Source organism: Urtica dioica, chromosome 6 (genome assembly GCF_054948205.1).
Source record: "Urtica dioica subsp. dioica isolate 48M chromosome 6, U.dioica_male_clone48M_v1_H2, whole genome shotgun sequence".
In the NCBI taxonomy this organism is placed as follows: Eukaryota; Viridiplantae; Streptophyta; class Magnoliopsida; order Rosales; family Urticaceae; genus Urtica; species Urtica dioica.
Genome location: NC_142761.1, coordinates 26911013 through 26924363, shown reverse-complemented (window position 1 = coordinate 26924363; position 13351 = coordinate 26911013).

Genomic DNA, 13351 nt, shown 5'->3' with positions numbered 1-13351 from the left:
ATGCCTTGTTATTACCTTGCTAATAAAATACAAATAAAAGCTTTACCAACATTCATAAAACGTTCCGTTACACTCGATTCTTTTTCGCACCTAAAAAGGACCAAGCTTTAATTATTTCTTTTTTTTTTCGAGCTGGAATAAACCCGCATTAAAAGTGGCATAACTCTCTGCTCAGAAATAGAAATTTGATGATTCTTAAATCAAATCAAAGCTCTGTCTGTCCTCTGTCTAATGCCACCGGTTTGAGGTCAAAAGAACATCGGAGCCGCCAGTTATGGCGATTTTACTCCGAGGTGCGCGCTGTTCCGAAACTCCAGTTTTTTAGAATTCCGGATTTTCAGCCCCACTACCATGAGTTATAGAACTCTAATGAGAAAATTTTCTTGAGCAAAAATGTTTTTCGTAAGATTATAAACATGATGAGTAAGATTAAAATGTTTTGATTTTTGAAAGTTTAATTGAAATCGAATCTTTACAAAACTAGTTTGAATTTTGAAAAACCGTTTTCACTTTCAAACTTGAAAATATTTTGTCATCCAAATCAAATAAATTTTCAAAATGTTTTCAGAACTATATCTATATCACATATGTTCAAAATCTATATGCTCTTGAAAAATTTGAGTGGGAGGTCTCCTTGTAGACAAGCCGAAAAATAAAAGATGTGTAATCTCAAACTTTCAAGTGTTCGAGTGAGTTGAAGTTCACACTTCCCTCACGCACTTTCCCGAAATAGAAAATAGGAAAAGATCGAGTATGTACCTTGTGCCTTTATGCACTATACTGCTCTGAACATGTCAATCTAGGATTCTCTTCTAGTTGTCCGCTCTGTCGCTCTCTAACTAGGAAATCTGTTTCCGAACTTATAAGAGTCGATGAACCAACTCCAAAAACTAAGTGGGAGGGTTATACTTGTTGTTTGTAACCCACGATCTCCAACACTAATGAAAAGTGCAAGTGTCGCCAGACTAAGAGTCACTCTCGTGGCCCTCTCTTAAATGAGAGTACTCAAGGGCACTTTGCACTGATCATTGCTCAATGAGCTAAATCCGAAAATGAGACAATGAGACAAGACCTCCCCTCGGCGGATTGTTTTTCAAAGTCAATCTTTTGGACTAAGTGGTTGGTTACACACTTAGACTCAATCCCTAGTAATCCTCCCTCGAGGCCTTGCGAAAGGATGTGAGTGATCAAACCAAATTACAAGGTGGCTAGTCAAAATTGGTGTATTGACATCTTGGCTAAGCATTAATGATGTGTCATTTACTTATAAATGGAGATTTTTGCGGCCTTCCCTCGAAGGAGTAAATTATCGTTTGGTTTATAACACCTTTGGATTTTATAAAGTCTTAAACAAACTTAAATCCTAAACCAAAGACTAATCATAAACTTGTTTCAACTTTTATAGGCAATATGTCTCCCAACTCTCTCTCTTTCATCCTTTCCTCGAACAAACTCGAAAACGAAAACTACGTAGATTCGAAACATAACCTCGACATAATCCTTACCAAGCACGAATGGGTACTCACCACCCCGTGTCCTCCTCTGACGAATGATGATTCGACTCAAGAGGACAATGACGCCTTAGCGGCCTGGCTTCGATCCGATGAGATTGTGAGGTGCTATATCTTGGCATCTATGAACAATATGCTGAAAGAGCAACATCGCGACATCGAGACTGCCGCCAAAATGCTCTACAATCTCCTTGAGATATTTGGAGGGCAAAGGCGTCAAGCAAGGCAAAAAGCAGTACAACAGTTTATGAACTGTCATATGAAGGCTAAGACTCCTGTTAGAGACTTTATGATACTGATCTTAGTTTTCTAAATAAAATGGAAATCCTAGGATCTGAGACTGATGGGAAGAATGTCATAGATATGATCTTAGAAACTCTCCCCGCATCTCTTGACACCTCCAAGATGAACTACTTCATAAACAAGCTAGAGTACACTGTTACCAAGCTTATGAAGGAACTTCACACTGCTGTAGGTCTCACTAAGAGAAAGAGGAATCAAGGAGAGGCACATGCTACTGAGCAAAAAGCCTCCGCCTCTAGAACTAAGAAGAGACCTCACAAGGCCGATAAAAAGAACTGTCCTGCAAATCTCAAAGCAAAGGAACATAGTATTGTACTAGTTACCGAAGCATGCTTAGTAGCTGATAATGTATCAACGTGGATTCTTGACTCCGCTGCTACTAACCATATTTGTTGTTCCTTAAATGGTTTCAAGAAAACCAAAAGCTTAGAGAAAGGTGAGTTCTGTTTCAAATGGGGTGATGGGAGCCTGGTGTCTGCAAAGGCTGTGAGATCCGTGACGCTGTCTTTTGAAGACCGCACTTTAAACTTGAATAATGTTTATTTTGTTCCTACCTTTGGGAAGAACTTAATATCCGTTGCTCGTCTTCGTGAGCAAGATTATTGTTGTCGGTCGTTTTCGAAAAATCCGAAACGCCAAGAAGGCACGTCGCTCAAAGGGCCGATGGTCAGGCCGGAGGTCCTGAAGAGCGGCAAGTCTTCAAGACCTCGCCCAAACTCTTGACTCCCCGAGTCAAGCTTCGCTCCTCGAGTCGAGCCTTGAGTCAGTCTCCTCGAGTCGAGCTTCGCTCCTCGAGTCGAGCCTTGAGTCAGTCTCCTCGAGTCGAGCTTCGCTCCTCGTGTCAAGCCTTGAGTCAGTCTCCTCGAGTCGAGCCTTGAGTCAGTCTCCTCGAGTCGAGCTTCGCTCCTCGAGTCGAGCCTTGAGTAAGTCTCCTCGAGTCGAGCTTTGCTCCTCGAGTCGAGCCTTGAGCCAGTCTCCTCGAGTCGAGCCTTGAGTTGTTCCTCGAGTCGAGCCTCGAGTCGTTCTCGAGTCGCTCCTCGAGTCAAGCCACTAGTCACTCTCGTCGAGTTGAGCTTTGCTCCTCGAGTCGAGTCACTCTCGTCAAGTGGACACCTTCATATTTCGCGTGGGAAGAATGGTATTCGAAGACCCCTAAAGGCCCGCAAGAGTCCGGCAAGACGAGCCATTCGCCGCGCGCACAGCACGCTGCGCCGGCCAGCCGCGCCGCAATCAGCGCGCCGCGCCAGCAAGTCAGAGTGGCGCGCCAGGCAGGCGCGCGACGCGCGCCGCGCGTTGTGCGCCGCTCTTTGTGCGCCGCGCGCGCCGTGCGCCTCCACTTGATGGGGCGCGCGTCCCTAGTCCCACATGGACGAAAAAGAAGTCTTCTAAGGCCCCCAAACACCTATATAAACCCCCTCTCATTGAGGGGAAAGCCATCCCATTCTTTCTCAAGGAACTTGAGACTTTTCTCCGCTTCTCTAGATGCCATCCTTGGCCTGAAGCGGATTCTCCACGATTTCTCGCTCTCGGAGATTCTGAAGCACTTTCCGGGGACTCCTGAGTGCCGCCTCTCTTGATCGAGCGATTAATCTTGAGCCCACGAGTGCTCTAACGGTTTTCTACTAAAAATCGCCTACCCGTCTAGCACCCTAGACGCGTCCACCATTTCTGACAAGAAATCTCGTACGCGTCCGGCATTTCCAACTAGGAATCGCCTACGCGTCCAGAATATCCGCCACAACAAGGAACTCTTGACTTAGAGTCTTCCACGTCTCCAAAAGAGAGAAAACACACATTCTCTCTCGCGCACGCGATCTCCGAGGTTCTGAGACGCCGCCGAGGACTCCTCCGCGCACCGTCTCCTTCGTCGAGTACGCTTCTCTACCAAGGCTCCACGCCTCATACTGCGTCCTACACGCTTGAACTACGTTCTTGTTATCAATGGTGCCCACAAGAAGAGTTGTAGTCTTTATTTTGTACATTTGATGTAATAAAGTCTCATGAAGACTCTTACTTGTAATTGCCTATCTATTCATTAATAAAGTTGAAACGTTCATTCATTCTTTCTTTGTTTGAAGCTTTATGATAAAACCTTAGTCTTTTAGTCCATAAACAAACTTAACAACTTACGAAGAGACAAATGTAGATTTGCATGAACAAACTCTTCGTAGTTTGCTTAAAACGATATATTCGCAATCTTAGGGTCAAAGGACTATTGACCTCAGTACGATTGTTAGAAGAATCTATGATGTCTGGTTATGAGGAATTGAGAGTTGGGGACTCTATAGTTCTTCTAGGTATCTTCCGAAGGTACTGAATTGACCAGTGCACTTCTAGAGACAATATAAGAACAAACTATTTAACCTCTTATGTCTCGAAGTCACTATGTATGAATTGCATCATGCTTACCTTAATCCTGAAATGAGACATGCCATTTCACACCTTAGTATTCTCATTTGAGAAAGTCAAAGTTCGGACTCACTATGTGATTCCGAACAAGGCCTATTGGTGAAGTACTAAGTTGTGAGTCTGTCATGAGTAACTTTGCGAAGTTCTCATAGATATGGAATTCATGTACAAGATTGCTGAAATGCAATGTATGTCACCTCATGCTTTGTTCCTTGGAGTGTGAATAAATGAACTGGCCAGTGTCCAAATTGAGTCCTGACTCTTTTGGATGAAACAATGTGACTTGTTAGCTCCTCGTCAATACATTGTTTCTAACTTATTCACAAGCGACAAAGGAGTTGAGGAAATAACAGCTAGAAGGGTAAAATGGTAATTTAGTAAATCCCGACTAGCTGATGACATTCATGAAGGGTAAACATAGATAATATTCAGTGGATCCGCTCATCATAATTAGGTCGAATTCTTAAGTAGAAAACAAATTCATTTGAACCGAGAGATTTTCAGTGTCAGCTCTTTAGTGGAGTCAGTTGGCATTAAGCTAAACTTGGAAAAGGTTTGTGAACTTTTGAGTCCAAGTGTTTCGCTCAAGCTTTGTTCATTTGGGTCCATGAGGTCACTGTCACGAATCACATCGATAGGAATAGTTAAACTGGAAGCTAAGTCAAAACAAGAATGAAAATAGTCAAAAGGGTATTTTTGTCTTTTGAGACATATGATGAAATGAATATCAATAAATTTTTTGACAAATTCATTTGATGACTTAATGTCACTCGGCCATAACTTGATTATTGGGCCTTGTGAATTAATTTCATTTCATAAGAATTTTATTGAAAATTCTTAATGGGCTTTTCTCATGTTGTCATGAACAAATGAAGAAGCTTCTAGAAGCTCCTTCTAGATGAGAATAGGCGCCCATAATACCCAAGGAAAGAGAGTTTATTTCGTGCATAAAAGTATTTAGATACTTGCCAATAGAAAAAGAGGAAACAAATTTTGCATATGGGATGCATAAGGAATCGGCCACATGAGAGAAAATGCAAGCCTTGAACAAAATAGGAAACAAATCAAGGCTTCTAGAAGACTTGTTTTGGCCGTGTGTCTCAAGTAGGAATTAGGGAAATTAGCTCATGAATATGTGATATTCTATAGAAGAGGAAACTACCTTATTGAAGGTGAGACCTCTCCTATAAATAGGAGCCTCATTTCCTCACAATTCATTCATCCAAGTTTAAGAGATTTGAGAGACTCTCTCTCTAGAAATTGTGGCCAAAAATCCTCTCTCTCTCTCTCTAGTTTATTTTCGATTTTTTCTTGTCTTGGCACCTAGGTCCTCACTCGACCTTGTGTTTAGCTCTGCGACTTCAAGACTTGTTCTTAAGTCGTAGTGTTTAAAACTGCCCACTCACTAATTCCTTTATTTCGAGTGATTTAGTGATAGAAACTTTCGTGGTTGCTCGAGGTGTCGAGGAAAGAAAGAGAGACGTGCTGCGAGGGGAGACGAGCGTTGCAAACTTTCCAAAAGCTTCTTCAAAGTTCAAGCTTCAAGAAAGGTTAGTAAACTTCTATACTCATAATAGTTTTTAATTACATGTACTTGCTTCTTTGTCTAGGTTAGTAAAAACTGTTTTTACTTGAAAAGAAATTTTTTAAAATTCCGCCGCTTCCCGAAGCGTTTAATCTTTTTCTTAAACCCTAGATCAATTCCAACAGTTCTGACCTGATCCCACGCACGGGTACATAGGCAGCCGACAACCAAGGCACGGTCACTCCTCCTCCTCACCCCCTACCTCTCCCGAGAGGCGGGTTGATCGGAGAAAACCCTAGCTCGAGACTATCGAGTTCACACTCTTGGCCCGGGTGCGATCACTTGGTCCGGCCTTTGATCGAACTGCCCGAGGTTTTAAATAGTTGTTCATTTTCGTGCGACAACATTTTGGCGCTAGAAGGAGGGGACTTCCCGACCTATTCAGCCCGAAATCCCTTCTGTTCATCTTCTTTTTTTCTTCTGCGAACTCAACCTTCTCGAACTTGAGAAACGATGAGTAGCCAACCACCCGTACGTTTTGAGGGCGTGAACAACCCCGAAAATGTCACTGGGACCAAGAAATACTTCTTGCGCTCCCGAGCGCATGGTGACGAAGAGTCGCTCCACGAAGAGAGCTCGACCCGCTCACCATCTCCATCTCCTGATAGCAGGGACAACCGCATCATGGAGCTGGAGGAGAGTATCCGCCAACTAAAAGCGAAGAACGCGAGGTACCACAACCGACTGGCTGCAAGTCGAGTCAAGCATCACTCCTCGAGTCGAGTCATTCTCCTCGAATCGAGCTTCGCTCCTTGAGTCGAGTCACACTCCCCGAGCCGAGCCATGCTCTTCGAGACGAGTCACACTCCTCGAGTCGAGCCTTGCTCCTCGAGACAAGTCATACTCCCCGAGCCGAGCCTTGCTCTTTGAGTCGAGTCATTTTCCTCGCGTCGAGCCTTGTTCCTCGAGTCGAGTCATTCTCCTCGAGTCGAGCCTTGCTCCTCGAGACGATTCATTCTCTTCGAGTCGAGCTTCGCCCCTCGAGTCGAGTCATTCTCCTCGAGTTGAGCCTCGCTCCTCGAGTCGAGTCACTCCCTCGAGGCGAGCCTCACTCCTCGAGACAAGTCATTCTCCTCGAGTCGATCTTCGCCCCTCGAGTCGAGTCATTTTCCACGAGTTGAGCCTCGCTCCTCGAGTCGAGTCACTCCCTCGAGTCGAGCCTCACTCCTCTAGACAAGTCATTCTCCTCGAGTCGAGCCTTGCTCCTCGAGACGACTCATTCTCTTCGAGTCGAGCTTCGCCCCTCGAGTCCGGTCATTCTCCTCGAGTCGAGCCTCGCCCCTCGAGTCGAGTCGTTCTCCTCGAGTCGAGCCATGCTTCTCGAGACGAGTCAGTCTCCTCGAATCGAGCTTCGCTCCTCGAGTCGAACTTAAACTTTACGCACGAAGAGCCTCCGTCCGTGCCTCACGAGACGATGTACTTCACCAACGAAGAGGCCAAGCGAGTTTTGCATCCGCACAATGACGCGATTGTACTCAAAGCCCAAGTGGCTAATAACTTGGTGAAAAGGGTTCTCATCGACAACGGCAGTGCTGCTGACATAATATTCAAGTCCACCTTAGAGCGCATGAAGCTCGGGGGCTACGCCCAACTCCGACCCAAACACCTTTATTCGGGTTCACTGGGGAGAGAGTCATGACCGAATGCATCATCGATCTATCGGTCACCTTCGGAACTCTCGGAGGCATTGAAGTCGTTCACACGGTCCCACTCCTAGTGGTCGACCAAGAGTCCCCCTACAACGTAATCGTTGGGCGACCCACGCTAAACCGACTAAGGGCCATTACTTCAACATACCACCTACTGGTGAAGTTCCCCACCGAGGGCGGAATCGGCATCATGGCTGGAGACCAATCCCAAGCCAGAGTATGCTACATCCAAGGAATCGATGAAAAGACCGCTAGAAAGACGGTTAACACGATCTCCCGATTCAGAGATAGCGTCGAGTCGACCAAGGTCCTCCGCGAAATCCACGAAGACCTCTGCATGACACTCAAGTGCAAGGCGCCGACGTCTTCATCCCAAACAGGGAGGGACCCCTCAAAGTCTGCCGAGTCGTAGATGACGAGATACGCTACATCAAATACACGGACACTGATCCATCGCCTGTGGAATGCGGAACACTTGAGAAAGTACTACCAGTAGCCAGCGCTTCCCTCCATTTTATTTCTTTGCTTTCCAACATTCAATAAGGCCTACGAGCCAATGTTTTAGGATTTCTAATTTTTGAATATTAATAAAGTTCGAGGTTTTTCTTTCAAAATCCACTTTATCAAAGATTTTCAATCATCAAAGATTACACTTGTAAACCCAAAGCTCGGGGGGCTAGTGACATAGGCAATGGTAAGTACGCTCAAAATCCTCAAGAAAGTACGCTCCACAAAAAGAAAGCACGCTCCGTCAAAACAAAACACCCGAACATAAAACGGGAACAAGCGTGCACGTAAGACGCCTCAGTGGCGCGCCGTAAGACATCCCCGAGATGCAGGCAAAGACGCCTCTGCGGCGCGCCTTAAGCCATCCCCGAGATGCAGGCTAAGACGCCTCCGCGGCGCGCCATAAGCCATCCCAGAGATGCAGGCTAAGATGCCTCCGCGGCGCGCCGTAAGCCATCCCAGAGATGCAGGCTAAAGACGCCTCCGCAGCGCGCCATAAGCCATCCCTGAGATGCAGGCTAAAGACTCCTTCGCGGCGCGCCGTAAGCCATCCCAGAGATGCAGGCTAAAGACGCCTCCGCGGCGCGCCGTAAGCCATCCCCGAGATGCAGGCTAAGACGCCTCCGCGGCGCGCCATAAGCCATCCCAGAGATGTCGGCTAAGACGCCTCCGCGGCGCGCCACAAGCCATCCCAGAGATGCAGGCTAAGACGCCTCCGCGGCGCGCCATAAGCTATCCCAGAGATGCAGGCTAAGACGCCTACATGGCGCACTCAAGACGCCTACATGGCGTAAGACGCGTAAAGGCGCAACCCGTAAGACGCCTACATGGCGCAACCTAAGACGCCTACATGGCGCACTTAAGACGCCTACATGGCGCACGTAAGACGCGTAAAGGCGCAACCCGTAAGACGCCTACATGGCGCAACCTAAGACGCCTACATGGCGCACTTAAGACGCCTACATGGCGCACGTAAGACGCGTAAAGGCGCAACCCGTAAGACGCCTACATGGCGCAACCTAAGACGCCTACATGGCGTACTTAAGACGCCTACATGGCGCATGTAAGACGCGTAAAGGCGCAACCCATAAGACGCCTACATGGCGCAACCTAAGACGCCTACATGGCGCACTTAAGACGCTTACATGGCGCACGTAAGACGCATAAAGGCGCAACCCATAAGACGCCTACATGGCGCAACCTAAGACGCCTACATGGCGCACTTAAGACGCCTACATCGCGCACGTAAGACGCGTAAAGGCGCAACCCGTAAGGCGCCTACATGGCGCAACCTAAGACGCCTACATAGCGCACTTAAGACGCCTACATGGCGCACGTAAGACGCCTACATGGCGCAACCTAGGACGCCTACATGGCGCACTTAAGACGCCTACATGGCGCACGTAAGACGCCTACATGGCGCAACCCAAGACGCCTACATGGCGCGCTTAAAACGCCTACCTGGCGCGACTTGAGACGCCCACATGGCGCAACTAAGTCGTCCCTCGTGACGCACCTAAGTAACCTACATGCCGCATCTAGGCCATCCCTCACGACGTGCCTACGATGCCGAAAACAACGTACAGAGCCGTCTCTAACGACGCGCTCTGAGTTACCGCAAGGCGCTGCGTATGATGACTAATCGCAATGCACCTGAACTGCCATACAAGGTGCAGGTCGTGCCATCTCCACCACCGCCTACTGAGCGCAATCACACTCACCTTGGGAGACTCCCCATTCCATGAGAGTTAATTGAAGCTGCTCGCAAAGACTCGCGAATCCCGCCTCTGAGCAAGAACCTCGCTCGGCCTGAACTAGCTGAGACTTCGCTCCTCGAGCCGAGACATCCTCCTCGAATCGAGTCATCCTCCTCAAGTCGAACTTTGCTCCTCGAGTCGAATCATTCTCCTCGAAGTCAAGCTTCGCTCCTTGAATCGAGTCCTTCTCCTCGAGTCGAGAATCGCTCCTTGAGTCGAGTCATTCTCCTCGAGTCGAGCCTCGCTCCTCAAGTCGAGTCATTGTCCTCAAATCGAGCTTCGCTCCACGAGACAAGTCATTCTCCTCGAGCTGAGCTTCTTTCCTCGAGTCGAGTCATTCTCCTCGAACCGAACCATTCTCCTCGAGTCGAGCCCCGCTCCTCGAGTCGAGTCATTCTCCTCGAGTCGAGCTTTGCTCCTCGAGTCGAGTCGAGCTTCGCTGCTTGAGTCGAGTCATTCTCCCCGAGTCGAGCATCGCTCCTTAAGTCGAGTAGCCCTCCTTGAGTCGAGCCCTGCCCCTCGAGTCGGGTCATTCTCCTCGAGTCGAGCTTCGCTCCTCGAGCCGAGTCATTCTCCTCGAGTCGAGCCTCGCTCCTCGAGTCGAGTCATTGTCCTCGAATCGAGCTTCGCTCCACGAGTCGAGTCATCCTCCTCGAGTCGAGCTTCGCTCCACGAGACGAGTCATTCTCCTCGAGTCGAGCTTTGCTCCTCGAGCCGAGTCATTCTCCTCGAGTCGAGCCTCGCTCCTCGAGTCAAGTCATTGTCCTCGAATCGAGCTTCGCTCCACGAGTCGATTCATCCTCCTCGAGTCGAGCTTCGCTCCACGAGACGAGTCATTCTCCTCGAGTCGAGCTTCGCTCCTCGAGCCGAGTCATTCTCCTCGAGTCGAGCCTCGCTCCTCGAGTTGATTCATTGTCCTCGAATTGAGCTTCGCTCCACGAGTCGAGTCATCCTCCTCGAGTCGAGCTTCACTCCACGAGACAAGTCATTCTTCTTGAGTTGAGCTTCTCTCCTCGAGTCGAGTCATTCTCCTCGAACTAAACCATTCTCCTCGAGTCGAGCCCCGCTCCTCTGGTCGAGTCATTCTCCTCAAAGTCAAGCTTCGCTCCTTAATTAGAGTAGCCCTCCTTGAGTCGACCCCTACCCCTCGAGTCGAGTCATTCTCCTTGAGTCGAGCGTCGCTCCTTAAAGTCGAGTCATTCTCCTTGAGTCGAGCCTCGCTCCTCGAATCAAGACATCCTCCTCAAGTCGAGTCACACCCTCCTCGAGTCGAGCCATGCTCCTCGAGTCGAGTCACTCTCCTCGAGTCATCCCCCTCGAGTCGAGCATCACCCCTCTCATCAAGTCATTTTCCCCGAGTTGAGTCTTGCTCCTCAAATCGAGTCATACTCCTCGAGTCGAGCATCGCTCCTCGAGTAGAGTCATATTCCTTAATGTCCAGCCAGTCTCCTTGAGTCGAGCCTAGCCCCTCGAGTTGAGACTTGAGTCGGCTCCCCGAGTTGGGCTTCGCTCCTTGAGTTGAGACTTGATTCGGTCTCCTTAAGTCGAGCTTCGCTCCTCGAGTCGAGCCTTGAGTCAGTCTCCTCGAGTCGAGCTTCGCTCCTCGGATCGAGCCCCGCTCCTCAAGTTGAGTCATTCTCCTCGAGTCGAGCTTCGCTTCTCAAATCCAACCATTCTCCTCGAGTCGAGCTTCGCTCCTCGAGTCGAATCATTCTCCTCGAGTCGAGCCTCGCTCCTCGAGTCGAGACATTCTCCTTGAGCTGAGCCTCCCTCCTCGAGTCGAGTCACTCTCCTCGAGTTGAGCCTTGCTCTTCGAGTCGAGTCATGCTCCTCGAGTCGAGTCGTTCTCCTCGGGTCGAGCCTCGCTCCTCGAGTCGAGTCGAGCTTCGCTCCTCGAGTCGAATCATTCTCCTCAAGTCGAGCTTCGCTCCTCGAGTCGAGACATTCTCCTCGAGCTGAGCCTCCCTCCTCGAGTCAAGTCACTCTCCTCGAGGCATGCTCCTCGTCTCGAGTCACTCTCCTCGAGTCATGCTCCTCGAGTCGAGTCATTCTCCTCGAGTCGAGCTTCGCTCCTCGAGCCGAGTCATCCTCCTCGAGTCAATCTTTGCTCCCCGAGTCGAGCCATTCTCCTCGAGTCAAGTTCCGCTCCTCGAGCAAACACCTGGAGCGACCTGAAGAACAAATCAGCCAAAGTAGAGACCCGCACACGCGCCTGGGGAATAAGGGCCGATCTTCCGAATGCAGACGGGGAAGCGTCACCAGGGTGGGAATGGCGGGTGCCCCGTGAGACCGACTTATGCTTGATGCGTGGTCAAACTTTTAGCGTTGATCCCCGAGCAGTCGAAGCCCTCCGGTGAGGTAGAGCCTCCTACCACGTGCCACTCCGTCTTCTCGAAGCATCCGCCCGCAGCATCAACCTCCATCTCCGAGACCTCGGAATGAGCACGCCATTGCGGAACGCAAAAGTGCAGTCGCCTTCCAAGTTGGCCAAGATGGATGCCATGATCTTCCCCTAATTGGTCACGATTACACAATTGTCGCCCTGCTAGTCACCATCGAGTCCCACAGACTCCGCTTGAAAATATCCTCAAACAAAACGCCATTGAAGGTTCACTCGGGCGTAACTTTGCCAAAAGATCAATAAGCCGCGACACGCCGGCACGCCTCTACATGAATGCACGCCCTACTTGTGCACGCACATCCCCTTTGCTCCGGGGCTAGAGCGACGGACGCAAGCGCGTTCACCTCGCCCACGTTACGCTACGCCTCCTATCCGCTTGGATCCTCCTCGACGTGTCGATCACACACTCGTGTCGAGAAAGACGGAAAAGCGAGAAAAAGCACTAACAATTGTGAGAGTATTCTTTATAATCACAAAGGCTTCACAACAGTGAAGCTCTGGGAAGTATATTTTCCTCAAACACCCGGCGGAAACAACTAGAAGTTCACTGCACGGGGCCTCCCGAGCAATGAACTTGGGGGGCTAATGTTGTCGGTCATTTTCGAAAAATCCGAAACGCCAAGAAGGCACGTCGCTCAAAGGGCCGATGGTCAGGCTGGAGGTCCTGAAGAACGGCAAGTCTTCAAGACCTCGCCCAAACTCTTGACTCCCCAAGTCGAGCTTCGCTCCTCGAGTCGAGCTTTGAGTCAGTCTCCTCGAGTCGAGCTTCGCTCCTCGAGTCGAGCCTTGAGTCAGTCTCCTCGAGTCGAGTTTCGCTCCTCGAGTCAAGCCTTGAGTCAGTATCCTCGAGTCGAGCTTCGCTCCTCGAGTCGAGCATTGAGTCAGTCTCCTCGAGTCGAGCTTCGCTCCTCGAGTCGAGCCTTGTCTCAGTCTCCTCGAGTCGAGCTTCGCTCCTCGAGTCGAGCCTTGAGCCAGTCTCCTCGAGTCGAGCTTCGCTCCTCGAGTCGAGCCTTGAGTTGTTCCTCGAGTCGAGCCTTGAGTTGTTCCTCGAGTCGAGCCTTGAGTTGTTCCTCGAGTCGAGCCTTGAGTCAGTCTCCTCGAGTCGAGCCTTGAGTCAGTCTCCTCGAGTCGAGCTTCGCTCCTCGAGTCGAGCCTTGAGTCAGTCTCCTCGAGTCGAGCTTCGCTCCTCGAGTCGAGCCTTGAGCCAGTCTCCTCGAGTCGAGCTTCGC